Here is a 16,826-nt window from a genome sequence, read left to right on the forward strand (position 1 = left end):
GCAAGTGGGGAAGGGGCAGACAAAGAGGGAGACAAAGGATTCAAAGTGGGCTCGGCGCTGACAGCAGAAAGCCTGATGCAGGCCTCGAACTCGTGAACAAAGAGATCATGACCTGAGCCGACATCGGATGCCCAAACGACTGAGCCACCCAGGTGCCCCTTAATTGTACATTTCTATAACTTAATAAAGGTTGGGCTTAATAATCAGCGTCCAAAGTTCCTAAAGATTTGACAATCTATGCTCACAGGTGATACAGCCTGGTGTCAGCTCCAGGCATACTTCTGCTTGCATTCTATTTCCTCTTTCCTGCTTTGTATATGCTGGAACTCAGACACCAGGTGGGGGTGGGGGGAAGTGAAACAATCTCCTTCATGCATAACAAGCCAATACCCCAGGGAATTCGTGAGCAAGAAGTCAAAAGGAAATCTAAGCCTGGAAAGGCCTCATGCCCCAGAGCCACCAGCCCACCTGAACCTGCCTCTGATCAGCTATGTGCACGGAAATAAACTTCTCTCTTATTTGAGCCTGTGATTTGGTCTATTTGTTACAGCAGCATTGCCTGTTGTGCAGGCTTCATTTGGAAGCCTCCCATATTTCTTCTCCCAGTTCAGAGTCTAAGCCCTCAACTTGGGGTAGATTCCCTACTCTCTGACCAGTTTAGATTAGGGTTACTAACCTCAACGCTCCTGACATTCAGCACCGATGATTCTTTATATGTGCAAGGTGTTTATCCTCCTGACTAGATGCCAGGAGCATCCCCCAACGAGTTGTTGTGATGGTCAAAAATGTCTCCAGATACTGCTCAATGTCCCCCGGGGGCAAAAGTCACCCCCACTTGAGGACCACTTGTATAGAGAATCTATTCTTTTTTAAAAATTTAATTGTGTTAAGATTTTTTATTGAGGTATAATTGGCATATAACATCATATTTGTTTCAGGTGTACAACATGATGATTCAATATTTGTATACATTGTGAAATGATCACCACAGTAAATCTAGTTACCATATGTTCCCATACAGAGTTACAAATTCTTTTTCTTATGATGAGAACTTTTAAGATCTATTCTTTTAGCAACTTTCAAATATGCACTACTGTATTATTAACCATAGTCACCATATTGTACATTACATCCCCAGGACTTATTTATTTTATTCCTGAAAGTTTGTACATTTTGACTGACCATTTCAGCCATCCCCAGCCCCCATCTCTGGAAATCACCAATCTGTTCCCTGTATCTATGAGTTTTGGGTTTTTACATGTATGTATGGTTGTTTGTTTTTAGTGCAGAATCTACTCTTTTTTTGAGAGAGAGAGAGAGCGAGCGAGTGAGCAGGGGAGGGGAAGAGAGAAGGGGGAGACAGAGGATCCAAAGCAGGCTCTTTGCTGTCAGCAGAGAGCCCGATGTGGGGCTCGAACTCACAAACCATGAGGTCATGATCTGAGCTGAAGTCGGATGCTTAACTGACTGAGCCACCCAGGAGCCCTGGTACAGAATCTACCCTTAATCCACCACAAGACCTTGGCAAGGCAATATCCTTCCCTGTGCCTCAGAGGCAGGCCATCTGGGCCTGGATCCTATCAGACACTTCTGGTTGTGGATCTTGGGCAAATTAATCTCTCGCTGTCTCAGTTTCCTCATCTGTAAAATGGGGACAATAATAGTGCTTCTCTCATAGTGTTGTGAAAATCGCATGAATTAAAACACGTAAAGCATTTAGAACAATGCTTGGTATAAAGCAGGCGTGAAATAAATGCCAGCTGAGATGAAGTCAGGCCTCCAGAGACCTAGGCCATTCTTTCTTACTGTCAAAATTTGTATCTGACCTTCCAAGCACAGCTCAAATGCCACCTCCTTCATGAAGCCGTGTGCCAGTTGCTAGTACCTAACCAATCTCCAGCCTCCTTACCTCACTCCCTTAATCCTCCTCTCCTCAGCACCCCTGTCCTTCTTTCTTGCTATCAAAACTGCAGTTTTGGTCATTATTACAACAGGAACAGCAAGAAGACAGCATTTGTATAGTGTATACAAGCAGATGGACCAGGGTCCAACCACATTCCTGTCACCTGTGCACGGGATGCCCTTGGGCAGACGGGTCCCCTTCTCTCAGCTCTAGTGATCTCAGTTGTGAACTGGTGACGGTAGAACCACAGGGAGGAAAGATGGCCAGGGCCTGCCCTTAGCAGGGCTCAGTGAATGTGAGTTTCCTCTTTTACAGACCTCCTATTACTCTCGACCATTCGGTGTCCAGCCCCAGGTCTGCCCATGCCCTGTCAAAGTAGTGTCTGACCTTCCAGGCACAGCTAAAATGTCACCTCCTTTATAAAGCCCTGTGCTAGTTGCCTAACCAGTCCTCATCCTCCCTACCCTACCCTACTCAGCCCTGCCCTTCTTTCTTGCTAACAAAACTGCAATTTTGTTCTTCCAGCTCCAGTTAGATACTTGTTTTCTCAACCTCCCTTGTAGCTGGGAGTGGCCATGAGACCCAGTTTTGGCCAAGGAGAAGTGAGCAGGGGTTTGGCTGGGGTTCTGGGAAAGGTTTTGCCTCTCCTGACAAAAGAAACCAACAGTGCTGGTGCTGTGCCTTGGCTCTCCTTCCTTCCTTGAACATGAACCAGCTGAGCCACCCAGGAGCCCCTGTAGTCAGAAGTTTTGATACACACTTCCCCTTTCCTATATTACATTTATGTTAATTGAGCACCTGCTATGTGCTAGCACTGGGGATACATGGTGAACAAGTTACATCCCTGTCCTCAAGGAATTTTGTGGTAGACCAGGGGGCTGTGGGAGCCCAGGGGACAAATCAGACCAGAGTTAGTCAGGGAAGATTCCTGAAGGAGGGAATGCTGGGGTGAGTTTGGAAGGGCCAGAGGGAACAACATGCAAAGGCATACAGGCAAGGGGCTTTGTCCCACATGGGAAACAGTTGCAGGAAACAACTCTAAAGAAGAAAGGGATTTGGGGGAGGCCCAGAGTGGACCTCCACCTTATCCCCAGGCATATTGCTCTCCTGAGCCTAGTCAATTCTGCCTCATACCAGACTCTTCTTCCTCAAGGGAGGGCACTTTGTTGCACAATTCCAGGGACCACTGTTCTTATTCACCTTCAGATCTCTCTGCTCAGGGCTCAGCAGAGGGTCTGACACACCCAGGGTGTGTCTCCTCCACTAGAGCTGGAACCCAGGGTGAAGGGAGAGACTAAAACTGCTTCATTTCTGTGTCACTGAACCCTACACAGGGCCCGGCTAAAGGAAAGACGTGATGATGATGATGGTGATGATGACGATGGCAACCATGACAACAAAGTACTTACTATCTGTCAGGCAATGATGTAAGCGTGTCACACATGTTATCTTATGGAGTGCTCACCACGACTCTGTGAGGGCTCACGCTGGTTGCGTCCATTTTATTGATAAGAACACTGAGGCACAGGGAAACTAAGAAACTTTCTCAGGGCCATAACTAGTAAGTGGCTGAACAAAGTAGTTGCTTTGTCCACGATGGGAGATGGAAGGAGTGAAGCTGTCACCTCTTCTCAGGCCCTTGTCATTAGCACCAGGAATGAAGCCACTAAGTCATGGGAGTGCTATGCAAATGATGCTGACATGGCTTGTAGTCAGCCACCGGTGGAGCCCTGAGCAGGGTCCTCATAGCCAAAGGAACTTCCTCCGGCACTTTGCCAGCTCAGCCATCAGAAGCAAGGGCAATGGAACTAATGGAACTGTCATGGAGGTTGGAACTGAGGCAGCCCTCTTTCTCCTTTTAACGTCCTTGCCCCATCCCTCCTCCACCCACATTTCTATTATGAGAAAGGATAAATAGAATTAAAAAAAATTAAAGCTCGAGAATCCATGTGCAGGGCAATGCTTAACTCAAAAGGACAGCACTAATGGTAGAGCATCAGGCACTGGCAGAGGGGTCGCTGGGACGAGCTTCTAAAAGGTCAAGTTCACAGTGTGTGACCTCCTTTGAAGCAAGATGGACCAAGGGGTGTTGAGACAGAAGTGAGGAAAGAAGAAAGCAGAGAGAGGAAAGAGAACATGGCATGTTCTTCAAGATCTCACTTCACGAGCGCAAGTCTTATTTTACACAGGAAGAAGCTGAGGTTCGGTCAGACAAGTGACTTGTCCAAGGTCACCCAGCTGACCGGTGGACTCGAATCCAATCCCTGCTCCAGCCGAGAGCCTCCATTCCCTGATCCCGGTTAGAGGCCCCTAAAACCCCCTCTCGCAGGTAACCCCCTATCCGCGACTGAGCCTGCGAGGAATGCCTTTCTAGCGCTTTTCTCCAAAAAGGCCCAGCCCTGCTGAGTCACGGGTGATGCCAGGGCCTCTGCACCCACAGATCTTGCTAAACTGGATTTCCCCCTCAGTTCAGCCCAAAATTCCTAAGCTCCTGCTGTCACAAGGGCCTGGGCCCAGGCTGGAAGGGATACTAGGGAACACGGAGCCATGACAGCCTCACAGTGCCTTCCCTATGCAGCTCATTTGATCCTCATGCTAACCAGAAGGGAGGCAGAGAAGGGATTACTGTCCTATTTTACAGACGGAAAACTGAGACCCAAAAATGGAGAGGAACTGTACAAGGTTTTATGGCAACTCAGGGGCCAGGCTGGATCCAGAACCCTGACTCTGGATTCAGGAGCTGGTCCCCTTTCTCCGGTGCCCCGCCTTGGGGAGGGGGCCGGGGGTTGGGGGGTACTGAGTTGGATTTCAACAGGTGGCAAAAGGCAGAACGGGATAAAGGTTATTAAAAGAAGCATGTGGCAGGAAGTTGAAAGGGTAGGAACCCCGTGAGGTTGGGGAAGATCATCCTGGGCCCTGAAGGTCAGGCTAATGGCCATTTTCCTGTAGGTAGACTGCAGCGTTGTGCCTAGAAGCCACAAACACAGAGCCAGAGTTAAACAGGCCCCGGCCAGTAAAGGGAACTGGAAACAGAAACAGCAGCTGCTGCCCAAGGCGTGGACACGTGTCGTTTTTGTCCACCTGGGACTGAAGCCCCTTCTTCTGGTGATTACACCAAGGGGGCAAGTTAGAGCCCTCCAGAATCTCCTTCGGGCTTCCCAAGCCACCCCAGACGGGCACACACCCTAACATAAAGTGTATCCTGATCTGGCAGACACAGCTCCAGGACAAGCATCTCCCAAACTGATCAACCTACTCCCTAAGTTCCTTTGATATGGAAATTCTAGAGGGGTCACTGCCCTGAACTCAGGTCAGACCATCAGCCTCTCTCTCTCTCTCTCTCTCTCTCTCTCTCTCTCTCTTTCTCTCTGTCTCAGGATTCTGACTTGTGATGCAAACATAGTGGCTTAAAACAACACCAGTTTAGCATCTCACAGTCCTATAGGTGAGAAGTCCAACACAGGTCTCACTGGGCTAACAGCAAGGGGTCAGCAGGGCTGTGTTCCTTCCTGGAGGCCCTAGGAGAAAATAAATTTCCTTGCTGCTGCTTCTCCTCCCCAACCCCCCTTAATCTCCTTGCTTTGTCCAGCTTCTAGAGGCCACCCACAGTCCTCGGCTTCTGGCGCCTTCTTCCATCTGCAAAGCGAGCACTGTCAGCTCAACTCCTCACCTTGCACCGTGCTGACCTCTTCTGCCTCCCTCTTCCACTTTTTTTTTTTTTTTAACTTGAGAGAGAGAGAGGTAGAGAGAGAGAGAGAGTAGGGGAGAGGGCAGAAGGAGAGAGAATCTCAGTCAGGCTCCATGCTCAGTGTGGAGCCCAATTCAGGGCTCGATCCCATGACCCTACGGTCATGACCTGAGCCAAAATCAAGAGTCCGATGCTCAACCGACCGAACCACCCAGGTGCTCCCTCCCTCTTCCACTTTTAAGGAACCTCGTGTCAGTGTGACATTGGGCCCTCCCAGGTCATCGAGGATCATCTCCCTGTGCTAAGGTCAGCTGATGAGCATCCTTACTTCCATTCGCAACGTTAATTCTCCTTTGCCATGTAACCTAACTTAGCTCCCAGAGATTAGGATGCAGACATTTTGGAGGCTGTTAGTCGGCTTGCCACAGTCTCTAACCCCCAGCGCCCACCACAACCTAGAGCCCTGCAGAGGCTGAGCCTCTTTCTTCCTAAACCAGTTTCCTTGTCTGACTCCACCATGCTCCTGGGCCCCCAAACTCCAGAGATAGGAAGGATGCCTCCAATATTTCCTTCCCAGCCAGGCAAAGCCCAAACTTGTCCCATTTTCCCATCAGGAGGGCCTGGCTTTTCTTCTTCTTCTTTTTTTCAATGTTTATTTTTGAGATAGAGAGAGAAACAGAGCATGACCGAGGGAGGGGCAGAGAGAGAGGGAGACACAGAATCTGAAGCAGGCTCCAGGCTCTGAGTTGTCAGCACAGAGCCAGACAGAGGGGTCCTCGAACTTCAAGGTCATGACCTGAGCTGAAGTCAGACTTGCTTAATCTAATTGCTTAATCAGCTGAGCCACCCAGGCGCCCCTAGGGCCTGGCTTTTCTGTTCCCATTGCCTCCCTCCCAAGAGATTTGATAAGGGGACTGAGGGCTTTGGAGTTGGTTGTAACTATGTTCTTATCCCTGTCGTTAGGTGCCTGGCTCCTCTCAGCCTCAGTTTCCCATGTATAAAATGGGGTATTAATATCTGTCTCTGAGAGTGTTGTGGGGATTAAATGATATTATTGCCCACAACAAGCCTACCACACTGGCTTAATAAATAAATGAGAGTATCCTCTCCCTTTGTCCATGCTCAGTGTCTCCCAAATTTGGCTAATGATCCAATTTCCCCAGGAGCACTGTTGACAGGCAGAGTCCCAGAACTCTCTCCTTGGAAGGTTCTCATTCAGGGGGCTGATGTTAGGAGCAAAGTTAGGGTTAGGATGTGGCTCAGGGAAGTCTGCATCGTTAACAAAGGCATCACATGCTAGGCAGAGTGTGGTCCACTCAGACTGCCAGAACCTCTCCCAAGTGTTAAAAAAATAGCCTTCCTGCCTGCCTCTGGCCTCATCCCTCCAAACGCATTGCCAGATTGCCCTGGGCTTCAGTTTCCCCATATGTAGAAGTTGGGATGCGCTCTATAAGGTTCTTCCAGCTTTGACATTCTAGAAAAACAGTCCTACCCTCCAGTTAACTTCTTCAAGATTCATCAAGTGAGCAAAGAACTTTGGGCCCCAAGGTTGATGTGACTTGCAGGAAAGCCCAGAACAGCATGTTCTAATAATAAGATACATATAGTATCTTGTAGGGAACAGCAGCCCCTTGAAATACTCCAGGTAAAAAGGGGATTTTGTAGTCAGAGAAGTTTGGGCAACATTACTTTTCATAGCCCTCATCTAGGAGCTCCACAATGTGCGATTGAATATTAAAGGCTCTGAAAAGGCCTGTAGGAGTGAAAGCTCTTTTGCCCTATTAAATCCAACCCTTCCCCAAACTATGCAAGAGCATTGTCCTTTTCCCCAGAATGTCATTCAATGTCTTTTGGCACAGCTTTGGGAAATGCCATCTGATTCAATCCCTGACATGCCCAGGGTCAGCCTTTCCATCCTGAAGTCCAGGCCTGGGCCCTGTCGCTGCCCACTTTGGACAGTGCCAATTCCCAAGTCCAGAGTTCCTCCATTCCTCCATCGGGATAGTTGGAGAAGGCAATGAATCAGAAACAGACCCTCAGAAGCCAGGGGCAGAGCTTATCAGCAGTTTTGGGATCCTAAGGTGTGGGTGGTCAATCCTCTCAGCAGCCCCGGGGCAGGGGCTGGGAGAGGAAACTGAGTCAGCTCTCATGAGACCAAGAGCCTGGTCCTGGCCCTGCCCCCAACCCATTCTGTGCCCTCGGGTACATCACTTCCCCCCTCTAGGTTCTTTTTCTCATCTACAAGACAGAGAATAATGTGTTATTCACATTTTGGAGCTCGTATGGGGTTGTAGATAGGAAAGTTCATGATAAAATTATCATGCCCTTAGCCAGGACATTATACTGAGGGTATCTTGATTAAGTCACTGCAGCAAAGGGGTCTGACAGAGCCCACTCAGGTCATGCTTCATCACTTTGCTCCCCAGCTCTGTGACTTTGGGTAAATCACTTTACCTCTCTGAGCTTCAGTTTCCCTGTCTGTAAAATGGGGATCAGCGTCACTGTCTTGCAGGGTTGCTGGGAGCATTGAGATGAAAAGAACGCTAATTCTGAGCTCCCTGGGAATAAAAATCATGTTTTTCTTGCTCTCTACTATATTCTAGCCCCTGGCTTAGACAAAGGGCTTCATAAAAAGAAGTCATAAAATACTAAAGTTAAGAGCTTAAAGAAATGGTAGGCTGGCAAAGTTTCTTTAGCATCTCCTTCTTTCTTTTATATTACTTGTCCACACTCCTTTTTCTTCATTCAGCACCCTCCCCCTTCCTGCCCCAGGCTCACCTTACCCACCCCAGCTCCCCAGGTTTGGCCGTCTCTCCTTTCTCCAAGCTAGAATCCCACAGAATTGTAGCTGAGAGACCAAAACTGAGGCCCTTAAAAGGAAAGGGACTTGCCCAAGGTCACACAGTGGGGCATCTGGCTATGAACTCAGATCTGAGTCTGAAGTCTAAGCATGGAGGGAACCTCACAGAGTAAGAAGGAAGACGTTGCAGTGTGCACCTCTTCCACCATCTTGTCCCAAGTCCATCCGGGCAGTTTAATGGTGGGATGACAAGCCGTGCTGCCCAGCCAGCTGACCACAGCCAGACAGACCTGTCATGAATCTAGGTGACTCTTTTGGCCACAGCATACCCAACAAAGCAGCCAGGGCCTAAGGTTGCCTCTGAGCAGTGCAGGGTGGCACTTAGGCTAAAACGCGACAACATCAAGTGTGCAGAAAGAAGGTGGGTGAGCCCAGCTTAGAGGATGTTCATAGAGAAAGACCTAGGATTTTTAAAAGACCCTCTGAAAGGTAAATAAATGTTAGCACAAGCATCTAACTTGATGTTTAGCACACAGTAAGTTCATAATCAATGTTTGTTGAAGTGTAGTATGAGCCAACAAGGTGATAGAGCTACAGAGCCAAGCTAACACAGCCTTAGGTCACATTAACAGAAGCACAGAGCCTACCATGAAGAAGGTGACCCATATCTCACCATCTCCCATCCTAGGTTCGATCCTAGGTTTTGAACAGAATAGAGTCTGGACAAACAGAGATAATCCAGGGGATGGGGGGGGGGCGGTATTAAGATCAGACCCAGGAGAAGTGGCTGGAGGAGCAGGGCACTACTTTGGGTGGTCATGAGCACCCTGCCAGGAGAGGTGGCAAGCTGAGGAATGGCAGAGGTTGGCTTAGATGTCCTTAGCTCAGAACCTATTAGTCTTTCAAATTATAATCTCCAAAGTACCGGAGGAAAATGTCAGTCTATGTCTCTCTACTTAATTTTTGACTAAAGACAGTTAAACAATATATAGTTCAACCTTGATGTGCACCCCCATCTGTATACCAGATACTGAACATCATGTCTACTAAGGGGGAGGTTCCCAGGGCCAGCGGGAAGCTGTGGCCTTCTCTTTCGTTTCTCTACCTTCAGCCTACTGCCATACATTGTGGTGCCAGGTTGGATAGATCTGAGGATTAAACAATGCATTTTAAGCAAATCAGCCTCCACGGAATGGACAAATGGCTTCAAAGAGCCCTGCAGAGAAACTGAGGATGGAGATAACGCCAATCGAGAAAAATACAAGCAGGCAGCAGGAAAAGTGCGGGACAGACCGCCGGCCGCTCAAGTCTTGCGTCAGCCACCTTACCAACTGAAAACAACAATGAATGGGATCTCATACGCTCAGTATATTGCCGACCGACATAAGAACAGAAAAACTACTCTAGAGGTGGACTCCCATCCACTATTGTCCGTGATTAATTTCATTCCAAGTGTATATTGGGCCTTTAGACATTAGTCAATCATCACGTACTTGTGTGTAATTTCTAAGTCAGTAAATATGTATCTGTTGGGGGTGCCTAAAGCATTTTTCTGGAGAAGCGTATGCAATCAAAAAGTGTGACAACCACGGCTCCAGATCCTTAAACCCAGCGAGACACTAGGGGACACTGCTCCCTGTTTGGGTTATGGGGTTGAATCAGATTTGTTTCAGATTTAGGAACAAAGAAAAATTAGGGGGGGCGGTGTAGCCCCCAGTAAAAATTTTAGAGCCCCTCCCTGCCCCAGTGTTTGCAGATTAATGTGAAGAAACCAAAAACTCTGAAAAGTTTTCCCCAGCTCTGACTTTCCAAGGTGGGTGCCTATTTAAACAGCCAGAGCCAGGGGCGTCTGGGTGGCTCAGTCGGTTAAGCATTTGACTCTTGATTTCAGTTCAGGTCATGATCTCACAGTCATGAGACTGAGCCCCTACATTGGACTCTGCACTGAGCTCTGAACACTGAACGTGGACCTGCTTAAGATTCTTTCTCTCCCTTGGGACACCTGGGTGGCTCAGTCGGTTAGGCATCCAGTTAGGTGTCCATCTCATGGTTTGTGGGTTTGAGCCCCATGTTTGGCTCTGTGCTGACAGCTCAGAGCCTAGAGCCTACTTCGGATTCTGGGTCTCCCCCTCTCTCTGTCCCTCCCCTGCTCATGCTTTCTCTCTCTCTCTCTCTCTCTCTCTCTCTCTCTCAGAAATAAACATTAAAAAAATTTTTTTAAAGATTCTTTTTCTCCCTCTTCCTCTGCCCCTCCCTCTCCACCTCCACTCCTCCCTCCCCTTGCACATACTTTCTCTCTCTCTCTCTCAAATAAATAACTAGATATCTAGGTAAATAGATAAAAACAGCCAAAGCCAATCCAGCCTCCTTTCTCATTCTGTCATCTAAGTTTCACTGTCTGTCTCCTCTCTCTCTTTTCCATCTTTTTTCCTGTCTCTCTCTTTCCCCCTCTCCCGCCCCTCACACATGCAATTGGCAACAGTGAACACCAGAAAGCAGTTATCCAGAGTGAGAGAAGGAGCTTGCTCACTCATGAATGTCGGACAGACCTGGATTCAGTTCCCACCACTACCTTCCACTGACTGAGATCACCGCATACCACATTCATTCTCAGAGCCTCAGAAACCTCCCTTGGAAAAACAGGCATGCTTACCACTCAAAAATAAAATGACAACCTCATTTTAAAATCGTCAAAAGGGGGCGCCTGGGTGACTCAGTCCGTTAAGCTTCTGACTCTTGGTTCCTGCTCAGGTCAGGATCTCACGGGTAGTGAGTTCGAGCCCCAGGTCTGGCTCTGTGCTGACAGTGCAGACCCTGCTTGGGATTCTCTGTCTCCCGTTCTTTCTCTCCACTCCTCTCCCACTTGTGCTCTCTCTCTCTCTCTCAAAATAAATAAATAAACTTAGAAAAGATTTAATTTAAAATAAAATTGTCAAAGGATTTGAATAGACATTTCTCTAAAGAAATGGTCAGTAGTACTCGGAATGCTGTTCCACATGTCATCAATACAGAAATGTAAATCAAATCCACAATGAGAGGTGCACTTGGCTGGCTCATTTGGAAGAGCATAAGACTGTTGATCTCAGGGTTGTGAGTTTGAGCCCTACACTGGGCGTAGAGAATACCGAAATAAATAAAACTTAAACAAAACAAAACCACAGTGAGATCTCACTTCATACCCTCTAGGATGGCTACAATAAGAAGTCCAGATAATAACAAGTGCTGGTAAGGGTGTGGAAAATTTGGAGCCTTCGTGTAGAGTTGGTGGGATTGTAACAACAACTTGTACACGAACGGCCACAGCAGTTTTATTCACAACAGTCACAAAGCGGAAACAACCCATCAACTGATGAATGAAGAAACAAAACGTGATATAATCACACAACGCCATTCAACCACAAAGAGGAACGAAGGACTGATGACGTGTGACAGCAAGGATAAACCTTGAAAACGTGATGCTAAGTGAAAAAAGCCAGTCAGAAAGGATCACTTATTGTATGATTCCACTTAAATAATATGCCCAGAATGAGCAAATCCATAGAGATCATCCACAAAGTAGACGAGTGGTTGCCAGAGGAAGGAGGAAATGCGGGTTAACTGCTAGAGGGTATGGGGTTTACTTGGGGATGATAAAAATTCTAAATTCTAAATTAGATATAAGTGGTGGTGGTTGCATAACTCTGTGAATATACTAAAAATCACTGACTTGTACACTTTAAAAGGGAACTTGATGGCATGTGAATAATGTCTCAATAAAGTTGTTACTGAAGAGAAAAAGAGGACTTCCCACACAGGGTTGCTGTTAAGAGTGAAATAAGGCCTCTGGCAGCACCATGCCCAGCACATCCCTGGTGTGGAGCCAGTGCGTGAGAGAGATCTCTCTGAAACGGTAGCCTGGAGAGGATTTCAAAGCACAGGTACCCTAGCATTTTAGAGGGCTACACTAGCCGAGTTCTAGGAGTTTCAGAGACAGGGGGAGGGGGTGGGGGGAGGTCCCATTATGTATAGATCTCCACAGTCTGGACCCCAAACAAAACACACCACACACTTCCCTTACACACACTCCTGACTCAACTTTTCTGGCAATTTCTAAACAAAGCAGTATAAAATAATAAGCACATGACTGTCATCTTTCTAGTAGCCCTTAAAAAGAAAATGGATTGGGCCCCCAGCCGGAAGGCTGCCTCTGAGGAGGGGCTTGGGATGCTCCCAGCAGAGGGGGCGCCAGACACTGGAGGGGCAAGTGGGGGGAGGCGAGACTGGGGTGGGTGGGGCTCCCTCCAGGCCAAGCCACCTGGGTGAGCCTCTCTGAAGGGAGCAGGCCTCCCCTCCCCCAAGGCCTGGCTCTGCCTGTTCAGCATTTTCTCCCCAAAGGTGCCTTTGAGCCCAAGGCAGAGGACTGGCCTCCTCACCCTCTCCAGTCTACCGGGCCTGGCCAGAGGACCCAGGGTGCCTCCGAAGGAAATGTCTAGAGAGCAGCTGCCTTCACCTGCTGGCAAAGCACAGAGACCGGGATGCTTTGGGGGGAAACATCTTTGTTCTCCCAAGTGTTTGGTTCCACAAGGGCAGAGTGGGCTAAGCCTTTAGAGATCTAGTCTGGACGTTCGTTTCACAAATGGGGTAATTGAGGCTCAAAGGCACCAAGGGGTTTTTGAAGGTCCTGCAGCAAGTGAGCAACAGAATCAGGAGTCAGTCATCTGCTACGGGCTGGCTGAAGCCTCAAAACAACCCAGGGAGGTGAATATTTGTCATCCTCCCCCGATACCTCCAGAGATGGAGACGGAGGCACTCACCCAGCCAGGAAGGCATGGAGCTGGGGTTCAAGTCCAGGCCCACCTAGGAACCACAACAGGTCAGCCGGTGGAAGAGGCTGTTCTGAAAACTAACCCTTCACCCTGCCCCTCACCCAGCACATGTCCCATTACCTGTGGTCGGGAGGCCTGTGTTGGCTGCAAGGAGAGCAGTGTGTGGACTGTGCCGATGCCAGGCTGGGCAGGGGAAGAGGGAGGCAGGAGAGGCCAGGCCACACCCCAGTGACAGGGAGGGGGCGGGGCATGAGTTGCCCTGGGCCCCACTCACTCACCAGGGTGGCATTCCTTCCTGCTGGTGCTATCAGGGGGCCCAGGCCTTCCTGTCTGACTTGAGTCTTGCTCATGACACCCCAGGCACAGCAGTTGGAGCAGCTAAACCCCCAAACCCACCCCCTGGGCATGGCCATGACTGCTGACTCAGGAGGCGGTGATGTAGGGGGTAGTTGCACTGCCCTTGGCTGGGCCAAGCTCTGGGCAGGAAGGAGGTGGGGTGTGTCCCAGATCCCACCTCCACCTCAAGGGTGAGACTGACTCAGGATGCAGCCATGTGGGCCAACCCGATGCTTTCCCAAGGGGTGAGATTGGGCAGGCAGCAGGACAGGAGGCCCGGGGTTCAGAGGACTGGGGGTCTCCTGTGAATGGAACTGGCAGTGCCCTCTCCTGGTGAGGAAACTGGTCCAAGGCTAGAATACCCACTGCTGTGTGCAGACAGGACAACACAGTTCCCACGGGGGTGAGGGGTGGGGCCTGACCTCCTACACTGAGGCCAAGAATAACCCCAGCTCAGCCTGCCTCTGCCTCTTACTCACTTATCGAACACTTTGGAAACAGGATAGTAAACAAGTCCTACACTGCCCAGGGGAGCACCCAGGCCAGATAGAGACAGGCCATGACAGGCCCCATGAGGGCACAGCCCAGGGAGCTGTGGGTTCCCAGGAGGGCTTCCTGGAAGAGGAGTCATTTCAATGCTAAGCTCAGGCCAAAATCTCAGAATCATCCTTGACTCCTTGCTCTCTCATACTCTGTCTGACATATCTGGAAAACCCTGTTGGCCCCACCTTCAACATATCCCAAATCCAGCCTCCTCTCTCTACTTCCATGGCAGCCACCCTGGTCCAGCCAACATGATCCCTAGTCTCTTTGCTCCTGCCTTTAGCCCAGTGGCTGTCCTAATTGTGACAACCAGAGGGATCCAGTTAAAAACCAAGTCAGCTCATGTCCCTCCTCAGCTAAACACCCTCCCAGGACCCCCACCTCATTCAGGATGAAACTCAAATTCTTGGGGCACTTGGGTGACTCAGTCAGTTAAGTGCCCGACTCTTGATCTAGGCTCAGGTCATGATCTCACTGTTTGTGGGATTGAGCCCTGTGTTGGACTCTGTGCTGATAGGGCAGAGTCGGCTTGGGATTCTCTCTTTCCCATTCTCTCTGCCCCTCCCCCACTCTATCGCATTCTCTTGCTCTCTCAAAATAAACAAATAAACCTAAAAAACAAAAAACAACTCAAGTACTTACACAGCCCTCCACCATCTGGGACCCACCTCTTGCTCTCTCTGACTTTAATTTCAATGACCTCTCTCACTCTGCCCAGCTACACTAAACTGTGCCCCAAACACTCCAGTTAGGTTCCACCCTCAGGGCTTTTGCACTGGCTGTTCCCTCTTCCTCAAATGCTTTTTCCTAGCTCCTTTCCTCACTTCTTCAGGTATCTACTCAAATGTCACCTTCTCCAAGAGGTCTTCCCTGACTACCTTGTACAAAGTGGTGACTGCCACCACCACCTTTCCCGGTCATCCTGCTTTATTGTTCACCATGTGACATACTGTATGTTTTTTATTATGCATATTTCCTCATTATGTATTGTTTGCTCCAGGACCTAGAACAGTGTCTGACACATAGTAGGTGCTCAATAAATTTTGTTGAATGATTGTGTAACCTGAAAGGGAAGCCCAAGAAGCATTGTAAGGGTATTCCAGGCAGAGGGAACCATGTGTGCAAAGGCTTAGAGGTAAGAGGCATTGCTTGTGTTGAGGATCTGTGAATCATTCAGTATAGTAGGAGAGTAGGGGATGCTGGGGGTGGGAGAAGGGAAAGTGAGAGGCAGGGACTTGGAAGCCAGACCAAGGAGGCTAGATATTATCCTGAGAGCAACGGGGAGTCACATAAGAGGGACATGATCAAATCTATATTTTAGACAACAATTTGGCTGTCATGTTATGGATTGGTGAGGCTGTGAAGGGCAGGCATCCAGGCGAGCATGAGCCATGGCAGGAGAGATAAGGACTAGGGACAGTGGTCATTGCACTGTCCCAAACAGTAGTCACCAGCCATGTGTGGCTATGGAGCCCTTGAAATGTAGCTGGTCAGAATTGAGATGTGCTGTAAGTGTAAAATACACACCAGATTTCCAAGACTTGCTATGAAACACAAGAATATATAAGAGTTCACTAATAATTTTTGTATTGGTTACTTGTTAAAAAGATATTATTTTGGATACCCTGGGTGAAATAAAATATGGGAAAATTAGTTCTACCTGCTTCTTTTTGCTATTTTTAATGTAGTTATTGGAAAATTTAAAAATTTTTGTGGGTACATAGATCTCACAATCTATTCCTGCTGGACAGCCCTGATATGGAAGGTAGAACAGACAGGGATTGGTTGGTGGACTATGGGGATGAGGGAGACCCTCAGTTAAATTGCAGGTCTCTCCCTTCCAGCTGCTCCTTTCTGATGAGACCGTGGTCTAGAGGCAGAAAGAACGGGCTACAGAGGAGAGCAGTTAGAGTAAGTTCTCATCTCGACATAAGCACACACACAAAATTCCTGTCTTTACAGTAAGAACTATCCAGAAATGAGACAGGTCAGCAGAACAGGCAATGAGTCCTCTGTCCCTGGAGGTAGATAAGAAGAAAATTGAAAACCACCATTACACAGAGGAAAGGAAGTTGAGCTGATTAGTTATTTTCAAAACATGGTCCCTGGACCAGCAGATTCAACATCGCCTGAAAACCTTTTAGCAATGCAAATACTCGGGTCCCATCTTAGTCCTACTGAATGAGCAACTCTGGAGGTGGGACCCACAATTTGTATTTAACAAGCCCTCAAGGTGCTTCTGATACCTGTTCAAGTTTAAGAATCACTGGACTACAGGAGCTCCTGGGTGGCTCAGTCAGTTGAGCATCCTACTTTGGCTCAGGTCATGATCTCAAGGTTCCCGGGTTCAAGCCCCGCGTCAGGCTGTGTGCTGACAGCTCAGAGCCTGGAGCCTGCTTTGGATTCTGTCCACCCCTCTCTCTGCCCCTCCCCTACTTGTCCTCTGTCTCTCGAAAATGAATAAATGTTAAAAACAAATTTTTTTTAAAAAAGAATTACTGGGGGAAAAAAAAAGAATTACTGGGCTATAGAATACTTCCTGTCATTTAAAGGTTTCAATGAATGGCACATAGTAGGTGCTCAAAAAAAAAAAATCTTCACCTTCTGTTTGTTTCCTAATCCCAGGTGAAGGTACTTCCCCTCTCGGGGCAAATGAAGACTTTACTTCCTGCAGCACCTGGTTGTATGTGAACTTGACACAGGATAGAGGCACAGCCTCAGGGCATTTCCTATCTCTTGGACATGGGCAGA

At 48.5% G+C, this 16,826-nt stretch overlaps 1 protein-coding gene across 5 annotated transcripts in view; it reads right to left on the reverse strand.

Annotated features, from left to right (window-relative positions):
• Positions 1–13,417, reverse strand: part of TMEM40 (transmembrane protein 40) — a 37,892-nt gene extending 24,475 nt beyond the window's left edge. For 4 of the 5 annotated variants that reach the window (XM_030307443.1, XM_030307442.1, XM_030307441.1 and 1 more), the window contains exon 1: positions 13,317–13,393. The gene's annotated coding sequence lies outside the window, so the exon portion shown is untranslated. Of the gene's footprint in view, positions 1–13,316 lie in introns of all 5 variants that reach the window. The other variant, XM_030307444.1, reaches the window with a different exon arrangement.
• Positions 13,418–16,826: the final 3,409 nt, after the last annotated feature.

This window comes from Lynx canadensis, chromosome A2 (assembly GCF_007474595.2).
Source record: "Lynx canadensis isolate LIC74 chromosome A2, mLynCan4.pri.v2, whole genome shotgun sequence".
In the NCBI taxonomy this organism is placed as follows: Eukaryota; Metazoa; Chordata; class Mammalia; order Carnivora; family Felidae; genus Lynx; species Lynx canadensis.